The sequence below is a fragment of the Bos indicus genome, chromosome 20, assembly GCF_029378745.1.
Source record: "Bos indicus isolate NIAB-ARS_2022 breed Sahiwal x Tharparkar chromosome 20, NIAB-ARS_B.indTharparkar_mat_pri_1.0, whole genome shotgun sequence".
In the NCBI taxonomy this organism is placed as follows: domain Eukaryota; kingdom Metazoa; phylum Chordata; class Mammalia; order Artiodactyla; family Bovidae; genus Bos; species Bos indicus.
The window spans coordinates 28475159-28501080 of record NC_091779.1 but is presented as its reverse complement, the minus strand read 5'-3'; positions in this window follow the sequence as shown (position 1 = coordinate 28501080).

Genomic DNA, 25922 nt, shown 5'->3' with positions numbered 1-25922 from the left:
AAAGGGGTGCAAATTTCCCAGAACTTCCAACAAACTACTATGCAACAGTATAACAGCCTCCAATTGCCAGAGAAAGCCAACAAAGATAGTATATGTTGTTCTTAGAAGTCTACCGGCATGTGCTAAAATGCTAAGAACCTAGAGGACCTAGCAGAGCATGGAGTTTGCTTACAGTTGTTGTTCAGTCACTCAGTTATGTCCAACTCTGCGTAGGCCTCATAAATACTTCTCTCGCATGCTTAGTTGCTCAGCCATGTCCGACTATTTGTGACCCCATAGGTTGTAGTCCACCATGTTCCTCTGTCCATGGGATTCTCCAAGCAAAAGTATTGGAGTGGGCTGTCATTTCCTTCTCAGGGGATCTTCCCAACCCAGGGGTTGAACTCAGGTCTCCTGCATTGTAAGCGGATACTTTACCGCCTGAGCCACCAGGATCGCAGTACACTATGAAATATTTTGATGATTCTAAATAGTCAGGGGGTCAATAACCTTGTTTTAATCATGATATTCCTGAATGAAGTGTTAAAATTGTTGGTGGTCCATTGTATTTAAAAATGGACCACCAACAATTTTAACACTTCATTCAGGAATATCATGATTAAAATAAGGTTATTGACCCCCTCACTATTTAGAATCATCAAAATATTTCATAGTGTACTGCGATCCTGGACAGGTATAGACAATAGTGAGTGGCATCGCTAAACCTATACAGGAGCAGGTAGCCCTTAAGAAATTCTTGGGGAAAGAAATTAACACACCATTTGAAGGCTTAGTCTAAAATGATTATAAAAATGCTTCAAGACATGTGTGAATACACTTTGAAAAATAATTTAGCAAACAGTAGGCCATTTCTTTTGTTTTTTTTTTCAAATTGACCAAACTTGCTTTCCAAGTGGAAGAAAACATACAAAGACAAATAAGAATATGGATCCTAAGGAGATAAAAAAAGAGCTGAAGTGGGAGAAAATCAAAATGAAGATATTGGTTATCTTGTGGTATTTTCACATAGGTCTGATAATTCTTGGAATTATTATACTGGAGTTAAATCTTAGATATTTTACATAATATCATTATCTTCCCACCATAAATATAAGCTACCATGGATAAGGCAATGGCACCCCACTCCAGTACTCTTGCCTGGAAAATCCTATGGACAGAGGAGCCTGGTGGGCTGCAGTCCAAGGGGTCGCTAAGAGTGGACACGACTGAGTGACTTCACTTTCAATTTTCACTTTCATGCACTGGAGAAGGAAATGGCAACCCACTCCAGTGTTCTTGCCTGGAGAATCCCAGGGATGGGGGAGCCTGGTGGGCTGCCATTTATGGGGTCACAAAGAGTCGGGCATGACTGAAGTGACTTAGCAGCAGCAAGAGATTGTATATGAATGAATATTGCACTTGTATAGTGAAATAAAATATTGAATTTATCTTGTTTTTAAATAAAATATAATACTGTGTACATATTTATTACCCTCATAATATGGCTAGATAATAAATACTGTTCAGTTCAGTTCAGTTCAGTTGCTCAGTCCTGTCCGACTCTTTGCAACAGCATGAATCGCAGCACGCCAGGCCTCCCTGTCCATCACCAACTCCCGGAGTGCACTGAGACTCACGTCCATCGAGTCAGCAATGCCATCCAGCCATCTCATCCTCTGTCGTCCCCTTCTCCTCCTGCCCCCAATCCCTCCCAGCATCAGAGTCTTTTCCAATGAGTCAACTCTTCACATGAGGTGGCCAAAGTACTGGAGTTTCAGCTTTAGCATCATTCCTTCCAAAGAAATCCTAGGGCTGATCTCCTTCAGAATGGACTGGTTGGATCTCCTTGCAGTTCAAGGGACTCTCAAGAGTCTTCTCCAACACCACAGTTCAAAAGCGTCAATTCTTCGGCGCTCAGCCTTCTTCACAGTCCAACTCTCACATCCATACATGACCACTGGAAAAACCATAGTCTTGACTAGACGGACCTTTGTTGGCAAAGTCTCTGCTTTTGAATATGCTATCTAGGTTGGTCATAACTTTCCTTCCAAAGAGTAAGCATCTTTTAATTTCATGGCTGCAGTCACCATCTGCAGTGATTTTGGAGCCCAGAAAAATAAAGTCTGCCACTGTTTCCACTGTTTCCCCATCTATTTCCCATGAAGTAGTGGGACCGGATGCCATGATCTTCGTTTTCTGAATGTTGAGCTTTAAGCCAACTTTTTCACTCTCCACTTTCACTTTCATCAAGAGGCTTTTTAGTTCCTCTTCACTTTTTGCCATAAGGGTGATGTCATCTGCATATCTGAGGTTATTGATATTCCTCCCGGCAATCTTGATTCCAGCTTGTGTTTCTTCCAGTCCAGCATGTCTCATGATGTATTCTGCATATAAGTTAAATAAGCAGGGTGACAATATACAGCCTAGACGGACTCCTTTTCCTATTTGGAACCAGTCTGTTGGTCCATGTCCAGTTCTAACTGTTGCTTCCTGACCTGCATACAGATTTGGAAACAATGCCACAAAGTCAAAAAACTTTCTGATTGTTAATGAGAATATGATAATATCTAAATTTACAGGGTTATATCTATAATGAAAATAATTACTGCAAACAATACTTTCAGCAGACATAGTGATATGCATTGTTTCAACTAATCCTCAAAACATTCCATTTCAAAAGTAGGAAACTAAGTCTGCACTAAACATCTAAGTATATGTTTCCCACCTTCAAAAAAACAGTAGAAACTTTGAATTAGTCCTACCTCAATTTTCCCCTAACAAATCCAACAATCTTGTCTTCTTCTCCATTCATTTTCTTCTTCAAAGTAAAAATAAGCAACTGACCCTCTTTCTGTTGAAGACCAGTCCTTTCATAGCTTCTCTGAATCAGCTTATCTTTTGACTTAGGAAACTGACATCACCAACTATCCTTCCTTGCTTCAACCACATCAGCTTTTAAATACCTTCATATCTTTTCCATATTTAAAACCAGTAAAAACAAGCACAAACAAAACAGAAAACCTCACTATTAAATCCCTCGCCACCTACCCCTTCAAACCAAACTCTTCTAATAAGTTGTCCATATTCACGTTCATTTCCTTCCCACTTATTCACTCCTCACTCCCCATTCTCTCCCTCATTAAATTATTAACCTGATAGATTTTTTTTCAACTTCATTGTGCTTAATCTCCTCGTGACTTTTGTACCTGTTAACCACTCTTCCTTCCCTTGGCTTCATTGGTGTTGTTCATTCCCAATCTTTTTCTCTTATTCTGTCTGCAACTACTCAGTTTCTTTGTCAACTTTATCCTCCTTTACCCACAGATGAAATTCTTCAAGGCTAGTGCTTTCTTTCTGTATTTTATCAAAGCAAAGTAAAGAAGGTTGTGTCTGGGGAACTTGTAACTAAGGATAGATGTGTAAGTAATTCAGACAATAGTGACTCTTCCATTGTAGAGACATTAATTATATGAGACATTGTATGCACTTTCAATGTATCTGAGTTTTGTAGAAAACACATTAGAATAAATAGAAAACCTGACTGTCATCTGCTTTTTTAAACTGTAAACCATTCTAGAACCATCAGTAGCTACATTTAGAAAACAACCTTAGATTTAAGAAAGCTCTAGTTTGTTGAAACACAGGGAAGCCTGGTGTGCTGCAGTTCATGAGGTTGAAAAGAGTCAGACATGACTTAGGGACTAAACAATAGCAAGTGTGTGGGAAGAGATATTACTTTTCTTTCTTCATGGGACTGGTCATATAAGACACAATGTGACATCTTACATTTCACCGAAAGATGCTTTTAGGATTAAATGCTGTTGCAATGACATGATCTAGTTATACTCCCCACCATGTGGAAAAGAAAAATCTTAGCCTCACTATATTTCATTGCTGACTACTCTGGAGACGTCCTTCAATTCTCATATCCTGGTTATTCCTTATTCTTGCCCTTGAATTGTCAAAATGTAAATCAAATTCATGTGTATTACCGGTCTCATCTATGACTGCTTGGCAGGCACAACATGGATTGCTTGTATAGTACAGATTACAGGAAAAAACACAACTGAAATCAATATCAGTTACTTTTCTGAGAATATTAAGAACCCTGAACAGGTGAATTGCTGCTGTGACTATTTTTCTGTGCTAAAATATATCCAAATACTACTGTTGTCTTTACTTTGTTTTATTCCTTGCCAAATAGGGTTGAAATGAAGATTATTGTTGTAGGATGCTGATTCATTTTTAGTAAAGTTCCACTATAGTATAAGATATTTACAGAACTTGAGGAATAGTGACATATTAAGACATTTCATCACAGGTATTGGCTGGTACTAAACTTGAGGAACCAGAGATCAAATTGCCAACATCCACTGGATCATGGAAAAAGCAAGAGAGTTCCAGAAAAACATCTATTTCTGCTTTCTTGACTATGTCAAAGCCTTTGACTGTGTGGATCACAATCAACTGTGGAAAATTCTTCAAGAGATGGGAATACCAGACCATCTGATCTGCCTCTTGAGAAATCTGTATGCAGGTCAGGAAGCAACAGTTAGAACTGGACATGGAACAACAGACTGGTTCCAAATAGGAAAAGGAGTACATCAAGGCTGTATATTGTCACCCTGCTTATTTAACTTATATGCAGAGTACATCATGAGAAACGCTGGGCTGGAAGAAACACAAGCTGGAATCAAGATTGCTGGGAGAAATATCAATAACCTCAGATATGCAGATGACACCACCCTTATGGCAGAAAGTGAAGAGGAACTAAAAAGCCTCTTGATGAAAGTGAAAGAAGAGAGTGAAAAAGTTGGCTTAAAGCTCAACATTCAGCAAACGAAGATCATGGCATCTGGTCCCATCACTTCATGGGAAATAGATGAGGAAACAGTGGAAACAGTGTCAGACTTTATATTTTGGGGCTCCAAAATCACTGCAGATGGTGACTGCAGCCATGAAATTAAAAGATGCTTACTCCTTGGAAGGAAAGTTATGACCAACCTAGAGAGCATATTCAAAAGCAGAGACATTACTTTGCCAACAAAGGTCCGTCTAGTCAAGGCTATGGTTTTTCCAGTGGTCATGTATGGATGTGAGAGTTGGACTGGGAAGAAAGCTGAGCACCAAAGAATTGATGCTTTTGAACTGAGGTGTTGGAGAAGACTCTTGAGAGTCCCTTGGACTGCAAGGAGATCCAACCAGTCCATTCTAAAGGAGATCTGCCCTGGGATTTCTTTGGAAGGAATGATGCTAAAGCTGAAACTCCAGTACTTTGGCCACCTCATGCAAAGAGTTGACTCTATGGAAAAGACTCTGATGCTGGGAGGGATTGGGGGCAGGAGAAGGGGATGACAAAGGATGAGATAGCTGAATGGCATCACCGACTCGATGAATGTGAGTTTGAGTGAACTTCGGGAGTCGATGATGGACAGGGAGGCCTGGCGTGCTGCGATTCATGGGGTGGCAAAGAGTCGGACATGACTGAGCGAGTGAACTGAACTGAAGAGAGTTGCTAGGTAGTATTCCACTGCATAAATTTACTCGTTCATTCATGTGTTGAAAGATGTTTGGGTTGTTTCCCGTTTGGGAAGATAATGAATAAAAATGCTACCAACATCTGGTACAAATCTTTTGTGCACATAGATTTTCATTTCTCTTGAATAAATATTTATTCTGGATTTTTTTTGGTCTTAGGGTAAGTATCTGTTTACCTTTACAGGAAACTTCTAAACTGTTTCCCAAAGTAATTGTATCATTTTGCATCCCAACCTGCAATGTGAGTATTCTAGTTGCTCCACATTTTGACCAACACTCCATTTTTTTCTAGCCAATGTAGGACTATAGAACAGTGAGACCACACAAATTTTTATCTTGGAGACCACAGGATTTCTGAAATCAGAAGACAAAAATATAACAGAGTTTTTAACTGTGAGATTGCAAGTTAGTGCTGTATCTTTTGATTTCTGGATTTGATTACTAAGTAACATACCCACATAAGAGTTTTACCTGGGGTTGAGCATTTTCTTTGCATTTGAGACTTCCTCAGACTCAAAGCCCTCATTCATCAGCTCAAAAGTTCAAAAACACTTGACAAGTTTCACTTACACAAAGCAAAGATTGTCTCTCTTCTAGCAGCTTGCTCCTCCACCTATCCTCAGCAACTGCACCAGGTAGAAATGTTCTCCATCCCTTGCTCACCTGTGAAGGGTTTATTTCTCTAGAGAGCATTTAGTTCTAGATTTATTTGTGCCAAATAGGATGGTCACAAAATGGTGGTTTTAAACAAAAGCATCAATTTTCAGTTTATTGGACAACTTGTGTCAGTAGGAGTGGAGGTCTTTCATGTTCTTTTTACAACCTAACCACAAGCAGGGCTCTTACCAAAAAAAAAAAAAAGAAAGAAAATTGTTTGCTAATTTGAGCAAATTCCTAAGGATGTGTTCCAAGAAGAACATTATTAAGTCAAGAATAATAAATGTTTTCATAAAGATTGCCAAAAAAGAAAGATGATGAGGGTATTATTTGTCAATAGAAATCCTCTGCTCCTTTTTGCACAGAGTGTTACTGCAGAGATTTGAAACAGGACTCATTGAATTTTATTGCATTTATTCTGTCAAAATATTTGTGTACTGTTTTCAAACTTATTTGCATGACATGCTCTCTCCTCATCCACCACACATTTATTTCAAGAGCAATCTTATGACCTTTCCCCCACTTTTACAAACAAAATGAAATAAATGAGAATAACTACTGTTGGGTATGGGATTTCTTTTTGCAGTGATTAAAATTTTCTCAAATTGATTGTAGAGATGGTTGCACAATACTGAATATAATAAAAATCATTGAATTGTATATTTTATATATGTGAATTATATGATATGTGAATACTATCACAATAAATCATTACCTAAAAAAATTAAATAAGGGAAGGAAATAGGAATGTCAATTAAGCTTCTGCAATATGACCAACCTAGACAACATATTAAAAAGCAGAGAAATTACTTTGCCAAGAAAAGTCTGTCTAATCAAGGTTATGGTTTTTCCAGTAGTCATGTATGGACATGAGAGTTGGACTATAAAGAAAGCTGAGTGCAGAAGAATTGATGCTTTTGAACTATGGTGTTGGAGAAGACTCTTGAGAGTCCCTTGGACTGCAAGGAGATCAAACCAGTCAATCCTAAAGGAGATCAGTGCTAGGTGTTTATTGGAAGGACTTATGTTGAAGCTGAAACTCCAATACTTTGGCCACCTGATGCAAAGAACTGACTCATTTGAAAAGACCCTGATGTTGGGAAAGATTGAGGGCAGGAGAAGAAGGGGATGACAAAAGATAAGATGGTTGGATGGCATCACCAACTCAATGGACATGAGTTTGGGTAGACTCTGAGAGTTGGTGATGGACAGGGAGGCCTGGCGTGCTGTGATTCATAGGGTCACAAAGAGTCAGACATGACTGAGCAACTGAACTGATGAATATGTCTCCAATAAGTGAATTCTCACCCAACTGAAAACCAAAATCAATTTTATGAGGCAAGTTCCTAGTACATTGAAAAAAAGTAAAGTAAGAAAATAATCTGATCTACCAGAATATTATCACAATAAATATAGCAAGAATGTACTGAATTTATGTTTGATGTCAGGTACTGAGCTCAACATGGACTTTCCTGATGGCTCAGACAGTAAAGCATCTGCCTGCAATGCAGGAGACCCAGGTTTGATTCCAGGGTCAGGAAGATCCCCAGGAGAAGGGAATGGCTACCCACTCCAGTATTCTTGCCTGAAGAATCCCATGAACAGAGGAGCCTAGTGTACAGTCCACAGGATCACAAAATGTAGGACACAACTGAGTGACTAGGTACACACACACACACACGCACACACATACACTGAGCTAAACTTTATAAATGAATTCTCATTTAATCTTTATATCGACTCTAGAAAGTTACTATCATTGTATCTTTTTGTAGATGAGAAAACATACTTAGATCAAAGAAAGTAAATGAAAAGATCCAGAGCTCAAATTCTAGGTTTGTCTGATTTAATTTTTTAATCTATTGCTTCCCAACATTACAGCATAATATCCAAGAAGATTTCATTGTTGTTGATTGTGGCCAAAAAATCTACACATTAAGATACCCACATCCAGAGTCACAAAAAGGCTAAAAAAGTATTTAATAGCATATACACATCAAATCAGCCTGTTCTGCTGAAAACCTAGACCTAGGAACTAAAAGCCTAAATGGAGAAATCCTAAATTCTTCAGAGGTTAACTGGAAGCAGGGGGTGCTGATAGATCTTCCACTTATAACTCTACTCCTGTTCAACATCAGTTTAAAAGCTCATTGATCCTGTGTCCAACCACAATAATAATACTTCAGCTTCTATGACACTTTATAGTCAATAAAGAGATATAGTATTGGTTAAGACAACTTATGGCCAGCCTTTTGAGAATTATTGAATTTAAGTTTTGCAAGAAATCTTTGAAATTTTATTTTATAGGTAGGGACACAATTCCCAGAGAAGCTAAAGCAATTTTCCAAAGTAAAGCAACTTTTTGGAAAGAAAATCACAAGTGTCTCGGGTGTCTTGAGCCAGGATCCAGGAATTCTTCTCCCATGTTGTATTGGTTATTACTGATTAGTAAATGTTAGTCTCCTTTTCTCTCTGCAGTCCATTGTAAACACCCAGCACTGGGCCAGTAATCATCTGTGATACTGCTTCCATGGTCTCTAGTATAGCCTGCTCTCAGATTACAAACTCTGGAAATAAACTTGGCGTAATCCCAGACTCTGCTCCTGCCAAGTCCAATTTCATCAGGGAGTAATAAAGAACAACAATACGCATTTTTACTTTAATGTTCAAAGAACGCTTCTGGATCATTGAATTTTGGACAGCATTTCATCTGTGGGATGGAAATTATTCTAATTACCACACGTTTACCTTATAAAAAAAGAACACCTTTTTTTTTCAGAGCAACATCGCCTAAACAATATTGAACTGAATAAAATTAAATTTTTCTTGCACTGAACAGTAGTCGTGAAATGATGAAAAATACACAAGAAATTATGTTTGCCACTGGAGAAAACACTGGATGATTAGAGAATTTTATGGAAATAACACTTTAGAATTTTATACTTTGTGCATTCGTACATGTGCATTCAACAACAACAAAAAAAGAAAGAATAGCATATAAATCTTGGTCCAAATTTACTGAAATTCTATTATTTTTTCGTTCTTATGATTTTTAATCTTCTATGACAGGTGAAACCAGGTAAGTAAACTTGTGAAAAAATTGTATGCTCAATAAATGGGACTCTTAAATATGTCCCTGTAAAGTACCTGGCCACTTACAGGGATCCTGGAAAACTTCTTCAGGAAATTTGGGACAAATATGGGTTCATGTATTTGCTATAAGTTAGAGCTCCTCATGAAAATATTACCAACGATTAACTCTATTCTGTTTGTGAAGTTAGCAGAAGGGGAAATTGGTAAGCAGGCTGCTTTGGTCACCTTAACAAAATACCATAGACTGAGTGGCTTAAACAACAGAAATTGATATTCTCATGGTTCTGGAAACTTGAAGTTCCAGATCAAGGTCTGGCAAGGGCAATTTCTGGTGAGAACTTTCTTCTGGCTTGTAGATGGCCACCTTCTAGCTATGTCCTCATGTGATAGAAAGAACAAGCTCTCTGGTGTTTCTTATTACAAGAACACTAACCCATATGATGTAGGAGGCACAAATATTCAGCCCATAGCATGTGGTTAGACTAAATAATCATATTTTTATTTTTCATGTCATTCTATTTCTGTATAATTTATTTTACTATATTATTTTTAATTAATCATATTACTATTATTATATTAGATGGTGATATGTATGGAAACTTTTCTGAGGTATATAGTTTAGTGTTATTTGGTTAAGTATCAATTTTCAGTTAAACTCAGAAATAGCATGTACTCCTTGAGTCTGTCAGAAGAGGATATCAAAGTACTATGGCCTATAGTTAATTTTTAGACTCAAGGCTTTTGGCTTTCATTATATATTTTTTGATGCTATAGATATCTGTTAAGTGCAGAAATAACCTTTATATTTAACAAACACATATGTCTCTCAAGTTTAGAGTAAGTGAAAGTCGTTTAGTCATGTCCAACTCTTTGCGACCCCATGGACTATACAGTTCATGGAATTCTCCAGGCCAGAATACTGGAGTGGGTAGCCTTTCTCTTCTCCAGGGGAGCTTCCCAACCCAGGGATCCAACCCAGGTCTCCTACATTGCAGACAGATTCTTTACCAGCTGAGCCACAAGGGAAGCCAAGTTATGTTAAAGCTATGTTAAATATTTTTGTTATGAAATTGATACTACTGCTTGATGAGGGGAATGAAAGAGCAAAATTTACTGATCAAATTTGTTTTTCCATACAGTCTCCAACCAAGAATGAGTCTTGGTTGCTAAGAAGATTTCCCCTGGGGTTTTCTTTAAAAGGTTATAATGTTAGTTTTCAATGACTGTCCTTAATGTAGTCGTTGTGAAATCAATCAAATGTAGTGATCCTTCATCTGGAAACTTCTCAGACTTCATCTAATGGATCTTTAAGTTGTTTGTACAGATCACGGGTCAGTGAATTAAGCAAGTGGTTTTGTTCTTAGTGGTGGTGTTAACTGAGACGGTACAATCAACAGAAAACGCTATGGCTTTTCTTTACTGGAAAGTAAAAATAAACATTATGAATATTTTTCATTTACAGGTTACAGTGAAACCACTTGTCCCTGCCTTCCAGCATGACTATTACTCGTCTTCAATCAACAGACAGCTGGGTATACAGCATTTGATAAACTAGCTGAGTATTTGACGCTTGCAGTACTTCCTAAATTATAATGTGTAAGTGACCAGTCAAGGAAAATGTCAAACTGCCCTTTCTAACTTTTAAGTCCAGTAGGTGTAGGATGGTCCAGTTTCAGGTGTTGCCTGAAATTCTGCAGTTTTATTGGTGATACTAATGTTGCTGGCCCAGACCACATTTTGGAGAACAAGGCACAGTCATTTCTCTTAAAAATTTACGAAACAGAGAATGATAAATGTAACATTACTAGCTTCCCCTTTATGGGTGCTTTGAGAAATGGTGAGATTATATATGTCAAGCAGCTGGCCCAAGACAGTTCAACAATGATAAAACCTATTAGTTGCATAAATAAGAAACTATCTATTATGTTTAATTTTATATAGCTTTATTTACTTAAGGCAGAGTTTGGACAGCTTGTTATGGTAGCATGGGCACATTGACATGAGTTTGCTGAAAACGGTAAACTTCTTGGGAATTGATTTCCAAAGTGGGAGAAAACTCAGCAGTGGCTTCCAGTCACAGTGATGACAAAGTAAACGCAGTAATAGCATCTGACAAAGTTAAAGTTTGGGAAACCAGTGTGGATGTTTTTGCAGCGATACAGATTTGACTTGATGAGAGCATAGGGGTAACAGTAGAAATAATGAAAAAGGGGTAAGAGAGACCAGTGTTTATTGAATGGCTACTCTCAGCCAGGCAGCATCATTTCTTTTACACTGGTTGCATATCAAACAAGCTGGGAGACTTTCAAATATCTGCACACATTCAGGTCTCAATCAATAGAATCTCTGTAAGACAGTCCAATAAAATCTTTTTTCTAAAAAAATGTACTTATTTATTATGGCCTGCCAGTCTTAGTTGCTGTGCACCGGCTTTCTCTAGTTGCGGCAAGCAGGAGCTACTCTTCATTGCAGTAAGCGGGCTTCTTATTGCAGTGGCTTCTCTTATTGCAGAGCATGGACTCTAGGTGCTCGGATTTCAGTAGTTATGGTACGTGGGCTCATTAGCTGTGGCTCATGGGCTCTGGAGCACTGGCTCAGTAGTTGTGGCACATGGGTTTAATTGCTCCTAGGCATGAGGGATCCTCCCAGGTCAGGGATCGAACCCATACACGCTGCATTGCAAAGTGGATTCTTAACAACTAGATCAGCAGGGGAATACCAAGCAAATCTTCTAAAATGCCCTTCAAAGCCTTCTCTTATAGCAGGTGCACCCTTGTTTGCCTGGAAGACTTCCTCACCCCAGAAATCCTAGAGGGAAACCCCCACTCCTTTCCTTCCCCACTTGCCCTCCTCCAGCCCAGCCACTTTCATGTAACCTCCCTCAGGGAAGAGCTAAGTAGTTATGGCAGGCACCTGTCCTCTGCTCCTCTGACAGCCTTCTGTTTACTCTCAGAAGTCTAGATTTAAAGTAAAAAATATTTGGAGATTAATAACTCTCTGCTCTACCTAATTCCTCTAAGGCACTGTAGATGCCTCTGTTTACAAAGGAAATACTCAAGAGGAGCAGACAAGAAAAAGATGCACGCAGTTCAATACTGCATGATCCTTCATTGCTACAGTAAATGGCCTGAGTCAGGGTCTGATTCTAGGTCGAAGTCCCAAGTACATATTATTCCTACTCTTCCTTGCTGCCAAGCATTGCAAGCTATCCAGGAAAAAGCAATTAAATTAGTAATAAATTTTGCTCTTGCACTTTTAAGACAGGAAAGAAATAAAAGTCATTATTTCATCTCACCAGAACTGTACCTTGAAATATTAAGACATATAGTACAGTAATCATAACAACATCTTTATCCTGAGAGACGAGGCTGTCACCACAGGTCCCAATTTCATTACACATCTCCAACTCCCCACTTCATATTTTGGCTCAACTCAGATTTTAAAAATTGAACATCATTCGTTGTTATAGATCTTTATCTCCCACTTCTGCCTTTTCAAAGGTTCTCTTATACGTCTTACTTGTCTTAACTGTATTGAATCTCTTCTATCAGAACACAATTTGTAAAGTTTTATCTTCCCTGAAAAGAAGAATTGAGCAGACCCAGTTAAAAACATATATGATTCACGTCAATGTATGGCAAAAACGACCACAATATTGTAAAGTAATTAGCCTCCAATCAAAATAAATTAGGAAAAGGCAATGGCACCCCACTCCAGTATTCTTGCCTGGAAGATCCCATGGACGGAGGAGTCTGGTAGGCTGCAGTCCACGGTGTCGCAAAGAGTCGGACACGACTGAGCAACTTCACTTTCACTTCTCACTTTCATGCATTGGAGAAGGAAATGACAACCCACTCCAGTGTTCTTGCCTGGAGAATCCCAGGGACAGTGGAGCCTGGTGGGCTGCTGTCTATGGGGTTGCACAGAGTTGGACATGACTGAAGCGACTTAGCAGCAACAGCAGCAGCAAAATTAATTAATTAATTTAAAAGAAAAAACCTGTATGTATTAATAATCCCATTACAATTCTGAGTCCCTTTTCAAAACTGGCATTTCCTCAATATGTATGTTTTCTTCATCTGTGTTCTTTTAAAGTTTTAAAAGCATATAGTATTGCATTGCCCTCTGTTCTTTTCTCTGGAACCTCTCTAAAATACATCTGTTATGATTTCCTGGGAACAATGATTTTCAAGCCCCACTTACACATTAGAATCTCTCGAGGTCTTTGAAAAATATTGTTGCTTGAGACCAATTAAATCAGAATCTTTGGGGTAGCATCAAGGTGTGAGTTTATTTTTACATGTTGGAATTGAGAATTGCTACTTTGAGTCAAGTATTACTTTGGAAATGACAGCAACAACAAAACAACCCTAGGGCATGCATTTAGCCAGAGGATCCCCAGGAGGGTTTGGAAACCTAGTAACTGGAGGGTTCCCAAGAGACAAATTTGGATGTCACAGAATTGGAAGACATAATTCAATCAAGGATACTGAATCAGTTACCAGGTACTGTATTTACAGTCCTTGTATCAGCTAACTCTCCTCTGCTTGTAAGAAGTACCTCTTGCTCAAAATCAGTATTTTAGATGATGGAAGGTCAATGACTCAGGTTTCTGTGATCTGCACGGAAGACTAAGGACAGGTGAGCAGAGTCAGGCTTGCCTTAATTGTCTTCTCACTCTGTAACCCCTATGATCCCTAAATTTTCTAGAGTAAACATGTCCTTTACAGATTCATCAACAAAGGGCCCAGAATGTCTAGCTAAAGCCCTGCCACAGGGGCTGCAGGCACAGAGGAGCACCGTAGGGTAGCCTGTGGTTCTGAACTTGAGATTAAGCACTGGATGTCTTACTTGTAATAAGTGTGTGTGTGTCTGTGTGGGGGATCAGTCATGGCCCACTCTCTGTGGCCTCATGGAATGTAGCCTGCCAGTTTCCTCTGTCCATGGAATTTTCCAGGCAAGAATACTGGAGTGGGTTGCCAATTCCTACTCCAGGGGATCTTTCCAACCTAAGGATCAATATTGCTCTTTATTTTGAACACAGTAATCAATCTGGGCCTCAGGTTCCTCATCATCAAAAGGGTATAAGATCAAGTGCCATACACACCTCCAAGGATTCCATAAAGTGAGACAGTCATAAAGCTAAGTGCTTGAAAGATTACAATATACAATTCAAACAAAAATTATTTTGATCACTGTGATTATTTATAAATGATGAATTTAGTCCATGTTGTACGTGGGGACCAACTTCTTTAGTAGAATGAAGTTTAGGAAGTAAAAACAAAGTGGAAAACAGTCTCACTGAAGTACATTTAATGATATGAACACAGTGAAAATGAAAGAATTTTTAAAAGAGAAGAAAGACATCCTGGGCATTTGTAATGACAGTGAAAGGAGGAAAAGAAGGGGGAAAGTGGTTTTTCTAAAAAAAATTTTTTTTTTTTTGCTTTTTCTGTAATGTGTACCTCCTGCCAAAACATACTTGCTCTCCCTTTATCAACCCAAGCATTGTTTAGGGGAGAAGTGACTGACCTTCAAGTTGAATTGCCATAATTCCAAAAGAAACTTTTGTTGCTTTCTAAGGCAAAATAAAAATTTAGTCTTTATCCTTATTGCATTCTCCAGGGAAATTTCAGCTCCTCAGAATAGCCCCTGGGACTTACTGCTGAAAGACTATTTGGCTGCTCTAGAGAGAAAGATCTCAAAGTTCCTCCGAGATGCCACTATAACTGCTCATTTCAGATACTTAGAGGCAGAATGTTTTCACTCTTAAAATAATTTTTCTGAGACATGTTTTCCAAAGAGATTGCTAATATTAAAATTCTATATCATAGATTACTCACTAATAAAGAGGTTAACCTCCCAACAAACCAGGAAGATTGTAAAATATTTTATGAATACCTAAGGCTGCTGTCACAAACAAGAAAATGGTAATACGCAAAGGACAATGTGTTGCAAAGCCATCAGGAAGAATTGTGTTCCATTTAAGTTCTGCCATGGTTGCTCCTCTATTTTGTTTTCCCTTAACATTTGTGAAATTAGTCAATGCGATATTATTTTACTTCTACACTTACCTTTGGAAGTAATTATTTAAAAATCCATGAAAACGTTTCCTCCTTAAAGGCAAAATTGCACGTTATTCAGTATGCATTTAGCACTTGATAAACACTTATAAAGTACATAGTAATATGAATCACATGATAATTACCATTTTCACAAGTCAAGTGTAATTTTATATCAGCAATCTCATATGCCTAATTACATAAGACTGACTTATCAATCACTTTTTCAAATATCAGGTTGTTTGTATTTCATTTGTAAATATCTTTAAAAAAGGTTTTCCCATCTATGTCAGAAAAGGTAAGCTAAGTGTTTTTTTGTCTCATGTAGTCATTTGTACTTTACGGCAATTAAATGGTACTTCTTCATGTTATGGTGGTTCCAAGTGTTTAAAAATATTTTTTCTTTATATGTCTTAGCATTTTTTGTTTGGAGGCTTTGGAGTTTTATTTTGGAGACAATATCCAGCTGCTGAAGACATTTGAGCCTGAGATTGAAGTAACAAAAGTCATATTTTATGACAAATAATCCGGCAATGTAGATAGAGTAGACAGAAAGTGAAAGTCGATCAGTCGGGTCAACTCTTTGTTACTCCATGGACTACAGAGTCCATGGAATTCTCCAGGCCAGAATACTGGAGTGGGTACCCTTTCCCTTCTCTAGAGGATCTTCCCAACCCAGGGATCAAACCCACCTCTGCTGCATTACAGGTGGATTCTGTACAAGCTGAGCCACAAGGGAAGCCCCAGGTTAGAAAACTACTATAATTGTTCCATGTTCCTAAGCCCAGAAATGTTTTAAATTTAATTTTTATCTTATATTAAAGTATAATTGTTTTACAATCTTGTGTTAGTTTCAGCTGTCTAGCAAAGTGATTCAGTAACACATATCACATATCCATTCTTTTCCAGATTCTTTTCTTATATAGGTTATTGCCAAATATTAAGTAGAGTTCCCTGTGCTATACAGTAGGTCCTTGTTGATTATCTATTTTATATAAGTAGTGTATATATGTTAATCACAAACTGCTAATTTATCCCTCCCTGCCACCTTTCCCCTTTCTTAACCATAAGTTTGTTTTCAAAATCTGTGAGTCTGTCTCTGTTTTCTAAATAAGTTCATTGGTATCATTTTTTTTTTTTTAGATTCCACATACAAGTGATACCATATGATATTTGTTTCTCTGTCTGACTTACTTCACTTGGTATGGTATCTCTAGGTCCATTCCTGTTGCTGCAAATGGCATTATTTCATTCTTTATGTCTGAGTAATATTCCATTGTATACATGTACTACATCTTCTTTATCCACTCCTCTGTCAATGGATATTTAAGCTGCTTCCATGTCTTAGCTATTGAAAATAGTGCTGCAGTGAACATTGGGGTGAAGTCTTAACAGTTTTGTTGTTCAGTCACTAAGTCGTGTTCGATTCTGTGACCCCATGGAGTACAGTACACCAGACTCTTCTGTCCTCCACTATCTCCCTGAGCTTGCTCCAATTCATGTTCATTGAGTCAGCGATGCTATCTAAACATCTTATCTGCTGCCACCCCCTTCTCCTTTTGCCTTCAATCTTTCCCAGCATCAGGTTTTATTTTTTATTTTAATTATATTCCTTTGATATCTTGTAAATAGGTATATTGAACCAGAATGTTTCAGCTTTAGTTTTTCTTGGGCTCAATATGTTATCTATATACATAACTCACAAGTAAGTTAACAGCATTCTTATTTCTTTAACACCATTTTCAAATTGTGTTTATTCAAACTTGATAAGACAAATCGCTAAATTTCTACTCTACATATACTTAAGCAAGTTTTTCCTTACCATTTCATTTGGTCAGTCTTACTCTTCACTTGTCCTTCTGCCAAATTAAAAAACAATGTTTAAAAATTTATTTCATAATAAGAAATATGGGTTTCCCTTTAAGTCACTACTAGAAATCACAAATGTTAATAATATCTAACAAAGACATATTTAAGGTGATGGCGCATCTTTCAAAACTGATTTAATTCCATTTTCATGACTTTTGAATACCCACAGAATAAGAAATACCCACAGAATACCCACAGATAAGAAATAGCAAAATGTTACAAAGACTGCATACTCAAATTGTCACTGCCTTTTCCATTCTATTTTCTAGGATATAGTTCACATTTCAGGATCATTTGTCACCAAACTTCCTGCCAGCTTCCAAAATGCTGGTTCCCAGAAAGCCTGGACTTCCCAGAGAATAATCACAGTTGTTTCCCTTTGCATTTAATAAGATCCTTTATCAATATAGTGAGTCCTCTCTTCCCCATCCCAATTTTCTACCCCTTAATTTTAGTGTAGGCACATTTAGAGATTGTTTTGCTTATTCTCTAGACCCTTCTTTTGGGCAAATGCTTTTTCCCTTACCTAGTTTTGTGTTGACCTCTTGTAGTAGTTATGTAAATGCTTTCATGTGCAAATTCTGCATTGTCTTAGTTTCAATTTCAGGAGCACCTTAAAGATGTTCATCTACAAATCTAACCAACCATTTCTTTCTTACATAGCAGAATCACTCGATATTTGTTTGCATCTATTTATTTTCAGATTGGTCTTTCTCCATGAGGGAGGGGGAGGGTAAATGTGAAAGTGCTTGGAGTAAGGAAGAGAGGGATGGAGGATGGGGAAGGTGAGGCAGAAGGGAAGGAAGGAGAGGAGAGCAGAACAAAACCGGTGAATTCATTGCTTCCTCTGAGTCTATTACTTAACAGAAGGACCCCCCTGTCCAAAAGTTCTTAAGACTAAGGGAAGGAAAGACATTGGGGGAAGCATTTGAAAAATGGTGACGGCAATGTCAGTGTTAGTCTAACAGAGAGGTACATAAAGACGGTAATTATAAAAAGACCGGATGTTATATATGCTCAGTTCTTCACATTTTTAGAGGGTTTTTCACCCTCTCTCACCCAAGGCCCAGCTCTGACTCAGGCAAATATCCTGGTTCATATCTGATCAACTGTTAGCATTTGTCTCTAATGTTTTCATTTTCTCTCTCCTTTATATTAAAACTCAAAACCCAACTCTAAAACAGCCTTACACTGAATTTTCCTAGTCATTAATCCATGTCTTCACAGCATAATTTTGAATAACAACCACATAAATTCACATTATTTTTCTCTTGGATTGTTAACATAAAGCTGGTCATCAATGGATATAGCTATTTTCAGAAGCTATGACAGGAAAATTAAACTGGAGTTGGTTCTGTAAAGGGGAAAGAGTAAAATCTGTCTGGGGCTGAAGAACTGAAAATCAGCTTGGGCTGAAAAATGAAAAAGAAGTCCTGCCCTTAAGCAGGTTGAGAGCAGCAGACACAGATAAAACCAGTTGTTCACAGGAAACATTGTTTCTTCCAAGGTCACGCAGCTACAAAATACACAAAGATCCTTCTTTGTGTGACCACTGCTTTGTCACTTATAATGCCTGCAGCCCTGCTTTGCTATCCTCGCCCATCCATTAGGATTCTTAACCACTGACTCACCCAGGAAGCCCCCATCTATTACTGCTGCTGCTGCTAAGTCGCTTCAGTTGTGTCTGACCCTGTGCGACCCCATAGATAGCAACCCAGCAGGCTCCCCCATCCCTGGGATTCTCTAGGCAAGAATGCTGGACTGGGTTGCCATTTCCTTCTCCAATGCATGAAAATTAAAGGTGAAAGTGAAGTCGCTCAGTCATGTCCGACTCTTAGCGACCCCATGGACCGCAGCCCACCAGGCTCCTCCATCCATGGGATTTTCCAGGCAAGAGTACTGGAGTGGGGTGCCATTGCCTTCTCCGCCATCTATTACTGGGGATACTCAATTACTGTGCCACACTGGCCTCATGCTAAGTAGCTTCAGTCCTCCTACTCTTTGGGACCCTATGGACTGTAACTCGCCAAGGTCCTCTGTTTGTGGGGATTCTCCAGGCAAGAATACTGGAGTGGATTGCCTGTTCCCTCCTCCAGGGGATCTTCCCCAACCAGGGATTGAACCCGCACGTTTTACATCTCCTGCATTGGCAGGCGGGTTCTTTACCACTAGCGCCACCTGGGTTTTTACTAATCCTGCTGCAGAAAGAGCATCTGACCCAGAACAGGTCTCCCTTTCCCTGGAGAGCTTCCTCAGAATCCTTCAGCAGGAACTGAAACCTCACCATAAATAGTACCCTCCTCCCCTCTGTGGAGGCTTCCCAGGTGGCACTAGTGGTAAAAAATTCCCCGCCAGTGCAGGAAATGTAAGTGATGTGGGTTTGATCCCTGGGTGGGGAAAATCCCCTGGAAGTCAACATGGCAATTCACGCCAGTATTCTTGCTTGGAGAATCCCATGGACAGAGGACCCTGGTGGGCTATGGTCCATAGGGTCATAAAGAGTTGGACACAACTGAAGCGACTTAGCATGCATGCATGGCCCCTTGTGGAGAGCACCATTCATGGTTCCTCTGCACTATGCTCCAATGCTTGCAAGCCAATAAATACCATTTTGTCAAACTACAGGTTTGAGAGTGGTAGACTGGGTGGTTGAGCTTTAACAGATGTCAAGTAGAAGTTGGAGAGTTTAACTGATTTCCTTGGATATTTGGAGTTTTAAGATTTCCCACATGCCAGAAGTTGTTTGGGTGGTATACAAATTATAAGAAAAACATGTCTTTGAAGAAATCCTTTGAGACATAATGAAATAGTATCTGAGTGAGGATTCATGATTTCACCTAAAGCTGACAACTTTCAATAATAAAAATTTCTTACAATGATGAAGACACAACTTTTCAAAAAGACGTGACAGTTTGGCTAAGAAGGAATAAATTTCCATCAAGTGTTTAATTTTTAACAAGTCCAATGAACTCTGGGATTTCTCTTTTCTATCAAACCTTGGATCTCCTTGGCAAGTACCCAGTATAAATATTTACTTCCCTTCACTCTTCAAACAGGTACTGCAGGGCATATATACCAGTAGCATTTGATTCAGAAGATTACTGTGGGTATGGCCTATGTCTGAAACACCTTCCTCAGTTTTATGCACTGCAGCTTCAGAATATATTTTTTATCTGATGAGAAATATCCTTTCCCACCATCCTCATCCTTTTTCAGAATAGTCTAAATTGTTTAGACTTTTTATTCTACCAAATACATTTTGTTAAAATGTTGTTCTATTCCAAAAGAAAATTCTATTAAATGTTCCCCATTGTAACTTTATGTAAAATAGCATCAAACTTCTAAATTAATTCAAAAGCAATTGAATTTATAGACTCAGGACTCGGTATGCTTCTTTTTCAAGTACTGTTTCTCAGTAAAATTTCTTTTACAGATGTGTACCTAATATTTTTACTATTTTAAATGTAAGATTTATTATTTTTCTTTCTTTATTTTTTTTTCATTAATAGAAACTGCCTTTAAAACTAACATGCTATTAATTGTGGTACCTCACAGATGATCCATGTATCAATCAAATTGCTCAACTCATTATTTTTCTTTAATATAAATAATACTCATGACAGGAAAATTTAGAAAGTGCAATATATATGTGTATATATATATATATACACACCATATATATACATATACTTTATACTCTATATATATCTATAGATATATATACCATATCTCTATTTATATAGAGATACAAGGGCTCCCCAGATAGCTCAGTTGATAATCCACCTGCAATGCAGGAGACCCCGGTTCTATTCCTGGGTTGGGAATATCCACTGGAGAAGGGATAGGCTACTCACTTCAGTACTCTTGGGCTTCCCTTGTGACTCAACTGGTAAAAAATCCATCTTCAATGCAGGAGACCTGGGTTCGATCCCTGGGTTGAGAAGATCCCCTGGAGAAGGGAAAGGCTACCCACTCCAGTATTCTGGCCTGGAGAATTCCATGAAATATATAGTCCATGGGGTTGCAAAGAATTGGACATGACTGAGCGACTTTCACCTTCTTTTCTCATATCATCATACTCCTATTAGGAGCATTAGGAAAATTTAGAAAGTGAAATATATGTGTGTGTATATATATATATATATATATATATATATATATATATTTCATACTCCTAATGGACCATAGTATCATCTTATCTAAAAATATTAACAATTATATCCCATCTTGTTAAAAAAGTTCTACTCTATTCTTGTTCCATGCTTTAGTACGCAGAACAATGGCCTCCCAAAGATTTTCATGTCATAGTCCCTGGAACCTGTGAATATGCAAAAGGAAGCTAAGATTGCAAATTGAATTAAAGTTGCTAATCAGCTGGCCTTTAAATAGGGAAATTGTCTTGATGGTCCCAGTCTAATCACCTAAGTCCTTAAAAGCAGAGAATCTTTCTCAGCTTCAGTCTGAGAAGGATGTGAAGACAGAAGAAGGTCAGAGAAGTGAGACTTGAGAAGGGCTGGCCACTGCTGGCTTTGAGCCATGGAATAGGAATGACTTCTAAAAGCTGAGAAAGTCTTCTCCCACCGAGCCTTGATTTTTTTTCTCAGTAAGATTCTTGTCAGATTTCTTATCTACATAACTGTAGGAAAATAAATTTATGTGTTTTGTGCAATCAAGTTTGTGATAATTTGTTACCACAACAGTCGAGATTAATACACGTCTGTACATTGATCTGAACAGTATTAAATAATAGTGTCAAATTTGGAGTGGAGAAAGAGACATTTAGGTCCAAAAAACAAATGAGGCTTCCCTCCCTCAGCAATAAATGATACAAGAATTCCCTTCCACTTCATAAAATTTAATTAAATTTCTAATCTAATTTTATTGATCTGATTTCTAATGATACAGTGCCCCATATTTCATTTTTCTGGTTTCCTTTGTTTATTTCTATTTGTTACTTTCTTGACATACCATTTGCAAGGGATTATACAAGATTTCTCTACATCCATTTTTAAAGGAAATTTGAGGTGGCATCTTATCTAATGGGTTCTTATTTGAAATTCATATCCCTTTTAAAGTATTGACCCTTTTTGGTACTTTTGCCATCATATCTCTTTATACTGGGTATGACAAGACTCAGGTCTTATGTCTGTATTCTTATTCATCTTTTGACTTTTACCACATTTAAATTCCATTTCTAAAGATAGACTCAATATACATAGCTACCAACCTTGCCCATTCTCCTCCATTTCTCTCTACAGATCCAGTGGTCATAAGTAAGGTGAATATCAGTCATTATCTTCCCAGTTATCTTCCTTTCTCTTCCTTTTTAATTGCACAGTGCTCTCAGACTAAATCATGGTGGCCCACCCCTCCCTAACTATTAATAACAGGTAGTACATAAACCAAGATTCTTTTTCTCCTGGGAATCTAAATCTTTATTAGAATGCTGTGGTGTTCTTTTTCAAATTTTTTTATTATTTTTTTAAATTAATTTTTATTGGCGTATAGTCACTTTACAATGTTGTGTTAGATGGTGTTTTTGAAGTTGACTTGTGGGCTCTCAAAAGAAACTGTCTCTGAATTTCTGACTGAGATGCTCAAAGCTGCCACAGTTCTATTTTTCTTTTTTCCTGAGGCCTGATTATCCTGGTTTCCCTCTACTGTGTGATCTATGCAACATCTTCCCTTTACATTCACTTACTGACTTAATTTAACCAGAGTCATTTCCTAATTAGCCTCAGACTGATGCACAGAAGATAGTGATCAAAATGATACATAATATTCTCACCTTTCTGTAGATTAGTGTAAAAGTACTTCTTTGTGTACTATCTTAGTTAAGAATCTTTTAGTTTTACTGTCAGATTGACGATAACAAGAAGAAAGAAAATACGTTAAGTATGAAATATAAGAATAAGAACACATTCTAGTGGGATCTCGCCAGTGACTCCAATGTTACCAAATATGCCTTCCAAGTAACTCTTGTTTTTCCCGAAGTGAGAAGCTGCACAAGAGATGTTGGAGTGACACGGACCTTTGTTTGCAAAGTAATGTCTCTGCTTTTCAATATACTGTCTAGGTTTGTCATAGCTTTTCTTCCAAGGAGCATCATCTTTTAATTTCAAGGCTGCAGTCTGCCCACCTGTGAATGGCTACCAAAAAAGAAAAACGAGAGAGATTAACACACTCCTTTCCAAAGGCTGGCCCTTCCAGGAGCTATTTTGCAAGACTGAAGCCCCTTTTTACTTTACTTCCTCACTGCCTCTCCCTCTCTCTTCTGCCTTTTGCCTTTAGTTCCCCATTGCTGCTCTCCCTCTGGCTCTATAAAAGAACCTGGCATCCAGACCATGATAAGACAGTTACTTTGAGACTTCATCTACCATCTTCTTGGTCAGCCAACTCTCTTAATAAAGTTGAATTCTTTGCCTTAACACATCGTCTCTCAGATTTACTGGACTGTCACGAGGTGAACAGAGTCAGGTTGGACTTGGTAACAAACTCACTCCGGCCCTCAACTGCTGAATACACACATGTGTGTTAGTCACTTGGTCATGTTTGATTCTTTGCAACCCCATGGACTGTAGCCCGTCAGGCTCCTCTGTCCACAAAATTCCCCAGGCAAGAATACTAGAGCGAATAGCCATTCCCTTCTCTAGGCAATCTTCCCAGCACAAGGATCAAACCAGGGTTTCCCACATTGTAGTCAGATTCTTTACCATCTGAGCCTCCAGGGAAACCTGAATGGCGACATATAAATAAGGAAAGCTTCCATATAATGTGGCTTAATGGTCTACATGGCAACAAGGGCAAGACATTTCAATGACAAAGAAATGAGTGATAATGAAGACAATTATTGAGGGAAAAGCAGAATGGCATATTGGCACCAAATATGTTAAGTAATAGATACTATAAAATAAGATTTAATAGTGGATCTGTTAGTTTGATTTCTTTTGGCTAGAGAAACCTTTTTCTAAATGATTAAGGCATCCACTATCTTTCCCCTCCTCACAAATGAACATTTATAAAACTGAGTTGCCCCCATCCCTTTTACTGGAATTAATCTACGGGAGAAAAATTTCAGAGCCCAGACAACAATACATATAAAATTCATTTACCCTGAAGGGGCAATAAAAGAATTTTTTTGAAAAGTTACTCAGGCATCTCTAAGAATCTGAAGAAAAGTTGGAATACTTAACCACTGGACTAACTCAGAGAAACTGAGAAGCAGTAGTTCATGTTTTGCTGTTTAGTTACTAAGTCATGGCTGATTCTTTTGCATCCCCATGGACTGTAGCCCACCAGGCTCCTCTGTCTATGGGATTTCCCAGGCAGGAATACTGGGGTGGGTTTCCATTTCCTTCTCCAGGGGATCTTCCCAACCCAGGAATCGAACCCATGTCTCCTGCATTGGCAGGCAAGTTCTTTATCACTGAGCCACAAGGAAAGCCCAAGAATTCATGTATTTTCCTTCTGTAGTTCTGTTAGGGGAAGCACACTGATTGAAACTGCCCACCGTGGCCAGGCACCATAGTAACCATTTGCATGAGTTGTTTTATGACAGGAGATCCTGATAAGGAATACGGAACTAATAAGCCACCACCAACCAGAAGAGTTCGGAAAAGGTCTAAAGGAGACACCACGTGTCCGTCCACTTCCCAGAATCCCTCTCACTAGTATCCATCTTGGCCCAGCGATGCCTGCGCCACTAGGAAAGACTCTGAATTAGAGTGATTGGCCAAAGACCAGCAGGAAACTAATCCCATCACCATAAAACCCGACATTGCGAACCACGCGGTTCTCCTGGGTTCCCTTACCCTACTGCTCTCCACCCGGGTGCCCTTTCCCAATAAAGTCTCTTGCTTCGTCAGCACATGTGTCTCCTCGGACAATTCATTTCCGAGTGTTAGACAAGAGCCCAGTTTCGGGCCCTGGAAGGGGTCCTCCTTCCTGCAACACTTCTACCAGGAATTTAACTTCCTTCTCAAAGTTAGGGAGTTCTGTGATCTCCCTGTGTGAGAAATGAATGTGAAAAAGCATTAGGACAACAATCAACAGTAATATACTGGCAACCAGAATGACATATCCTAACACAGGACTCTCACAGCTGTAACATTTTCTAATTTCTGTGCAGGGCTTCTTTGTGTTTTTTCTTTTCCCATCTAACCTCTAATATTTCTGCTTTTCAGTCTCTCTGCCTCTTGATTTTTTTTCTAATTCTTAGGCCATTCAATTGCATTTTGTCATTTTGAAAATTGATTATTTGTAATATCTTTTGATTAATTTTTCTATTAAAACTTTTATCATATTTAACATATTTCATTATTCTCCAAAAGTTTTTAAAGTTAGAAATGATCAATGGTTTCCTTTCCAATGTTATCTTTCTTTTATATATATGATATATGAAGTATGAAAGCAAGTCACAAAAGCTAGAGTGAGAACATCTTATTTTTATAGAAATAATGTGTATATAACAAATTTATACACCAAGTCTAAATCTAACTTACCAAATTGTAAATAAATCAATAAAATGAAAGTGGAAAAGAATAAGTCAAATGATACCACATGGGAAACAAGCAACCAACCAAATCCAAAAAGTGGGAAATTCTTCACAACAATGGACCTAATTTCTTCAACAATAAAAGTCATAAAAATCAGAGGGAAGAGAAGCAATTACAGACTTAAAACTTTGGTTTGTCACAAAATCCTTGTCAGTATCCTCATTTGCAA